Below are 6,923 nucleotides of genomic sequence, written 5' to 3' on the forward strand. Positions count from 1 at the left end.
TCTTCAAGAAAATTGGAGATACCAAGGGAACATTTCATGCAAAGATGGGCTCAATAAAGGACAGAAATGGTAGGGACCTAACAGAAGCAGAAGATATTAAGAAGAGGTGGCAAGAATACACAGAAGAACTATACAAAAAAGATCTTCACGATCCAGATAATCACGATGGTGTAATCACTCACCTAGAGCCAGACATCCTGGAATGTGAAGTCAAGTGGGCCTTAGAAAGCATCAGTATGAACAAAGCTAGTGGAGGTGATGGAATTCCAGTTGAGCTATTTCAAATCCTAAAGGATGATGCTGTGAAGGTGCTGCATGCAATATGCCAGCAAATTTGGAAAACTCAGCAGAGGCCACAGGACTGAAAAAGGTCAGTTTTCATTCCAATCCCAAAGAAAGGCAATCCCAAAGAATGTTCAAACTACCACACAATTGCACTCATCTCACACGCTAGTAAAGTAATGCTCAAAATTCTCCAAGTCAGGCTTCAGCAATACTTGAACCGTGAACTTCCAGATGTTCCAGCTGGTTTTAGAAAAGGCAGAGGAACCAGAGATCAAATTGCCAACATTTGCTGGATCATCAAAAAAGCAAGAGAGTTCCAGAAAAACTTATACTTCTGCTTTATTGACTATGCCAAAGCCTTTGACTGTGTGGATTACAATAAACTGTGGAAAATTCTGACAGAGATGGACATACCAGACCATCTGACCTGCCTCTTGAGAAACCTATATGCAGGTCAGGAAGCAACAGTTAGAACTGGACATGGAACAACAGAGTGGTTCAAAATAAGAAAAGGAGTACGTCAAGGCTGTATATTGTCACCCTGCTAATTTAACTTAGATGCAGAGTACATTATGAGAAACGCTGGGCTAGATGAAGCACAAGCTGGAATCAAGATTGCTGGGAGGAATATCAATAATCTCAGAGATGCAGATGATACCACACTTACGGCAGAAAGTGAAGAGGAACTAAAGAGCCTCTTGATGAAACTGAAAGAGGAGAATGAAAAAATCGGCTTAAAGCTCAACATTCAGAAAACTAAGATCATGGCATCTGGTCCCATCACTTCATGGCAAATAGATGGGGAAACAGTGGTTGACTTTATTTTGGGGGGGCTCTGAAATCACTGCAGATGGTGATTGCAGCCATGAAATTAAAAGACGCTTACTCCTTGGAAGGAAAGCTATGACCAACCTAGATAGCATATTAAAAAGCAGAGACATTCCTTTGCCAACAAAAGTCCATCTAGTCAAGGCTATGGTTTTTCCAGTGGTCATGTATGGATGTGAGAGTTGGACTGTGAAGAAAGCTGAGCACTGAAAAACTGATGCTTTTGAACTGTGGTGTTGGAGAAGACTCTTGAGAGTCCCTTTGACTGCAAGGAGATCCAACCAGTCCATCCTAAAGGAGATCAGTCCTGGGTGCTCATTGGAAGGACTGATGCTGAAGCTGAAACTCCAATACTTTGGCCACCTCATGCAAATAGTTGACTCATTGGAAAAGACCCTGATGCTGGGAGGGATTGGGGGCAGGAGGAGAAGGGGACGACAGAGGATGAAATGGCTGGATGGCATCACCGACTTGATGGACATGGGTTTGAGTAAACTCCAGGAGTTGGTGATGGACAGGGAGGCCTGGTGTGCTGCGATTCATGGGGTCGCAAAGAGTTGGACACAACTGAGCAACTGAACTGAACTGAACTGGTGGCTCAGAAAATAAAAAGAATCTGCCTGCCATGTGGGAGACCCGGGTTCGATCCCTGGTTCAGGAAGATCCCCTGGAGAAGGAAATGGCAACCCACTCCAGTATTCTTGCTTGGAGAATCCCATGGACCAAGGAGCCTGCTAAGTTATAGTCCATGGGGTCACAAAGAGTCAGACATGACTAAGTGACTAACACTTTCACTTTCACTTTATAAATTATGATTTTGACCATATCTCTTGTATAATGCTTTTGGTAATGATTTCTTTAAAAATGCTTAATTTTTCAGTTTATTTAGATTCAATTTTTACCACTTCAAGTGGAATTTGGAAATATTACTGCCTTACAGGCCTTTTCCCCTTCCTCTTTATGCTGATATTCTCTCATGTATGGCTCAGATGGTAAAGAATCTGCCTGCAATGCAGGAGACCCGGGTTCGGTCCCTGGGTTGGAGTAAGATCCCCTGGGGAAGGGAATGGCACCTACTCCCCACTTCAGTATTCTTGCCTGGAGAATTCCATGGGCAGAGGAGCCCGGCAGGTTATAGGCCATAGGGTCGCAAAGAGTTGGACAACACTGAGCGACTAACATACACACATATTACATTTACATACATCAAAAACCCCACTAGATGTTATTACATTTGCTTTTGCTAAATCTATTTTAAAGAACTCAAGAGAAAAAGAGTAGTCTATTATATTTACCCAGATTGTCACCATTTCTGTTGTTCTTCCTTTGCTATCAATATTCCAGATTTCTTTTTGCTGTAGTTTCCTTTAGCCCAAAGAGTTTCCTTTAACATTAGCATTTCTTTTAGAAAAGATCTGCTGGCAACAAATTCTCTTATTTTCCCTCATAAGAGAATGTCTTTATTTTACCTTAATTCTTGTAGGATATCATCTTTGTACATCAAACTGAGTTTGATGGTTCTTATTTTTTGGCATGTTAAAAATATTATTCTACTTTTCTTTTGACTTCTATTGTTTCTGATGAGAAGTTCATAGATATTTAAGTTGCTCCCTTATAAATAATACACATTTTTCTCCTTTGACCACATTCAAGATTTTTCTTTGTCTTTAATTTTCTGAAGTTTGACCATGGTATCTGTCTATGAAGTTTCATTCTTTTTGAGGTTCACCAAGCTCGGGTACATTTATGTGTGTGGGGGCAATGTTTTCAACAATTATTTTAAATATATTTTTCCACTCCATACCCTTTCTTTCTTTCTTTATGACATGAATATTAACTTTTCAGTATTGTCTGAGACTGTGTTTTTTTTTTTTTAATCTTTCTTTTTCTTGTTCAGATTGGATAATTTCTACTGATCTATCTCAAAGTTCACCGACTGTCCTTCCTTATTTTCATTCTGCTATTGCTTCCTTCCAGTGAGCTTGTCTGTTTTTATTACTGTATTTTTTCAGTTCTAAAATTTCCATTTGGTTCTTTTCAAAATCTTCTGTTTCTTTGTTGAAACTTTTAATCATTTCATTCATTTCAAGAACATGTGCCTAATAGAACATTTTTGCCACGGATGCTTTAACATCTTTTTCGTGTGTGTGTGCTTAATTGTGTCCGACTCTTTGCAAACCCATGAACTGTAGCCCACCAAGCTCCTCTGTCCATGGGATTCTCCAGGCAGGAATACTGGAGTGGGTAACCATTCCCTTCTCCAGGGGATCTTTCTAACCCAGGGATCGAACACAGGTCTCCTGCATTGCAGGCAGATTCTTTACTGTCTGAACTGGAAGGGAAGCCCTAGAAATGTCCCTAGAACCCAACTTAAAGGATGGCTCCTGGAGTTCTCTCTGTCTTCACTGATGCTCACATCTTGGTTTGACTCCAACTGAAGCAATTCCAGAGGAGAAAAATGCTTAAGTTATTGATGACTCAGGGATACTTCCAAAGATATATTCTTTCCTCCAATCTGTTGGCTACTTTTTGCTTTTCAGAATTCTCAAAACCTGGCTCTTACATTATGCCTGGGCTTTACCACTCTGTTTAGCTAGAGAGGCAGGGTACTATATGCTTACCCCATCTTACCGGGAATTGGAAAAGTCTGCCTATTTTTAGAGCAAGGAAATAGTCTTACACACTAGAAACAGCTATGGGCTTATTCATTAAAGTCAGAGTGACTCAAATTTGAAACCCTGTTCTTACTTTACAGATTTGTCCAAATAACATGAAATACGTATTATCTCCTTCTAGGAGGGCTTCCGTAAGTTAGATAAATTCCTTAAGAGCATTCAGCTGGCGATTAGCATAAGCAGAATGTGAGCCCAGTTTGTGCTTGTGCTAGGGCCCATTTTTCTCCCAGCACCATGCGCTGATATCATATAATCATTTTATTACCTGCAAGCATAAAGCTTATGCTCTCCTTTCTCAGATAATGGTGATTGATGGCAGCCCTTTAAGGCTGGAATTGGATCATCAAGTCCCAATACAATTTTGTTCAATAAAACAATAAAAACCTAAGACAATTCATTGCTTTCTAAGCCTTTGTTCTTTCACAGTGATTTGTGAGGGGGATCGCCACCTTCTCTGGCTTTCTGCCTTATCCTTTGAAAACACAGCTGCCTTAGAATCCTGACCCGTCACTCCAATTTTGCAGATAACCATTTTGTGAAAGAGACAGAACTGAAGCTACTCATGCCAAATGCAGTGAACATACTTAAGGAAAAAACAATCCATTCTGTACTCGTGAAAATGAGGGACCTGTAGCTGGCAGCTGAGACCCAGAGAAGGACTCAGTTAATTCTATGCCCTTTACCTCTGGAAGGCATCAGGCCAGTAGTTTGGCTCCTTTTGGAGCCAAAGGATCTGACAAATATCGGTCAGTTTTAGGAGAAAACGTTTAATTCACCCAAGCATCTTCCTGACCCGTTGGAATAGCTCAGTGACTTGATACCTTTTCATCTGGTGTCAAAAAAGTCCTATTATATTCAGGCTACAGAGAAAAGAGTAACAAAGATGACTGAGGCACTATGAATGGAAAGCGCTACTGTTATTACAGAAGAGAGTGGAGTTCTGAAGGCTTCAACTGCTAATGAGTTTTTAAATCACAAAGGCAAAGGATAGAGCCCTAAATAAAATGAGGAGACTGCCTCAGGTCAGATTCTTTTGGTTGGTGGTGTTAGAGACCAACTCAAATTAAGTTAAAAAGTGGAATAAGAATGTATGCAGTGGGGAGGGAGGTGGGAGAGGGGTTCAGGATTGGGGGGGCACATGTATAACTATGGCTGATTTATGTTGATGTATAGCAAAAACCCAGAGAAGGCAGCGGCACCCCACTCCAGTACTCTTGCCTGGAAAACCCCATGGATGGAGGAGCCTGGTAGGCTGCAGTCCATGGGGTCGCTATGAGTCGGACATGACAGAGCGAGTTCACTTTCTTTTTTTTCTTTGCAACTTCACTTTCACTTTTCACTTTCATGCGTTGGAGAAGGAAATGGCAACCCACTCCAGTGTTCTTGCCTGGAGAATCCCAGGGACAGGGGAGCCTGGTGGGCTGCCATCTATGGGGTCGCAGAGAGTCAGACACAACTGAAGCGACTTAGCAGCAGAAGCATAGCAAAAACCAGGACAATATTGCAAAGTAATTACCCTCCAATTAAAATAAATAATTTAATTTAAAAAACAGCCTAATTACAAAAAAACGTATTATCTTAGGTCTTTTCAAATTCTAGGAGTTTCACTGGTTTCAGGCATGGCTCCATCAAGGTGCTCAGCAACATCAGGAGTCTCTTTCTACAGACTTTTCTCTCTGTTGGCTTTATTCTCAAGATAACTATCTGCATGTGATGGGGGATGGTCACCTGCAGCTCCTGATCCCCACCCTAGCTCTTTAACAACCTTATCAGCAAGATGCAAGTGAAAGTGTTAGTTGCGCAGTCGTGTCTGACTCTTTGCAACCCCAGGGACTGTAGCCCACCAGGGTCCTCTGTCCATAGAATTCTCCAGGCAAGAATACTGAAGTGGGTTACCATTCCCTTCTTCAGGGGATCTTCCTGCCCCAGAGATTGAACCCACATCTCATGCACTGCAGGCAGATTCCTTACTGTCTGAGCCACCAGGAAAGCCCAATCAGAAAGATAGCATGCCTTTCTTAATAATTCCAGAGAAAGCTTTAGTGCAGATTCTCACTGACTCTTATTGACTTAACTTGAGTTATACGCCTACTTTTAACCATCACTCTGGTCATGAAGTTGCATTTCTCTCACTGTAAGCTTAGTTGCTCAGTCATGTCCAACTCTTAGTGACCCGACGGACGGCAGCCCGCCAGGCTCCTCTGTTCATGGGATTTTTCAGGCAAGAATACTGGAGTGGGTTGCCATTTTCTTCTCCAGGTGATCTTCCCATCCCAGGGATTGAACCCAGGTCTCCTGTGTCTCCTGCATTGCAGGTGGATTCTTTACCCACTGAGCCACAGCCTATATTGTTTGATCATTTTTATAGATACCTAGGAAGGACCAGGTCAATGTGAATGCAAATCATATATCTGATAAAGGGTTCATTTCAAAAATATAACTTCCATCTTTAGAGTGGACACTAATCATTTTCTTGATAGCTTCTGTACTGAATTTTTTCTTCACATTTTTTAAATTGACCAATTAGAACTGAATGCCAGAGGTTGCCAGTCTTTTTCCTTCCTTTCTTTCTTTAATTTTGTATTAGAATGTTTATATCCCAGCTTGTCCCAAACAGTATTCGAGTCAGGTATGAAAGATCTATACAATATTTCAAGTAGAATAAATTATGACCAATTAATTAAAATATCTTCCGAACCCAGGGATTGAACCCAGGTCTCCCACATTGCAGGCAGATTCTTTACCATCTGAGCCACAAGGGAAGCCCATAATATTGGAGTGGGTAGCCTATCCCTTCTCCAGGGGATCTTCCCAACCCAGGAATTGAACCAGGGTCTCCTTCATTGCAGGCGGATTCTTTACCAGCTGAGCTACCAGGGAAGCCCCAATTAATTAAAATGCCCAAACAGAAAACACCCCAACAAGATAAATAATAAAGGGAGGGAAAACCAGGAGCAAGATTTGTTACACAAAATCTATATACGAAGGAATCCTAGAGGTTTGCTGGAGATTGGCAACAAATTTGCTTCCGTACCTCCTAGCATCTAGAGGAGGCAAAGACAATTAGTTATGAGCTTCGTGTTTGTACATAGAAGCAAACAGTGGTGATGGCCATCAACCAAGTACAGACTGAGT

The sequence above is a fragment of the Cervus elaphus genome, chromosome 10, assembly GCF_910594005.1.
Source record: "Cervus elaphus chromosome 10, mCerEla1.1, whole genome shotgun sequence".
NCBI classification, from domain to species: domain Eukaryota; kingdom Metazoa; phylum Chordata; class Mammalia; order Artiodactyla; family Cervidae; genus Cervus; species Cervus elaphus.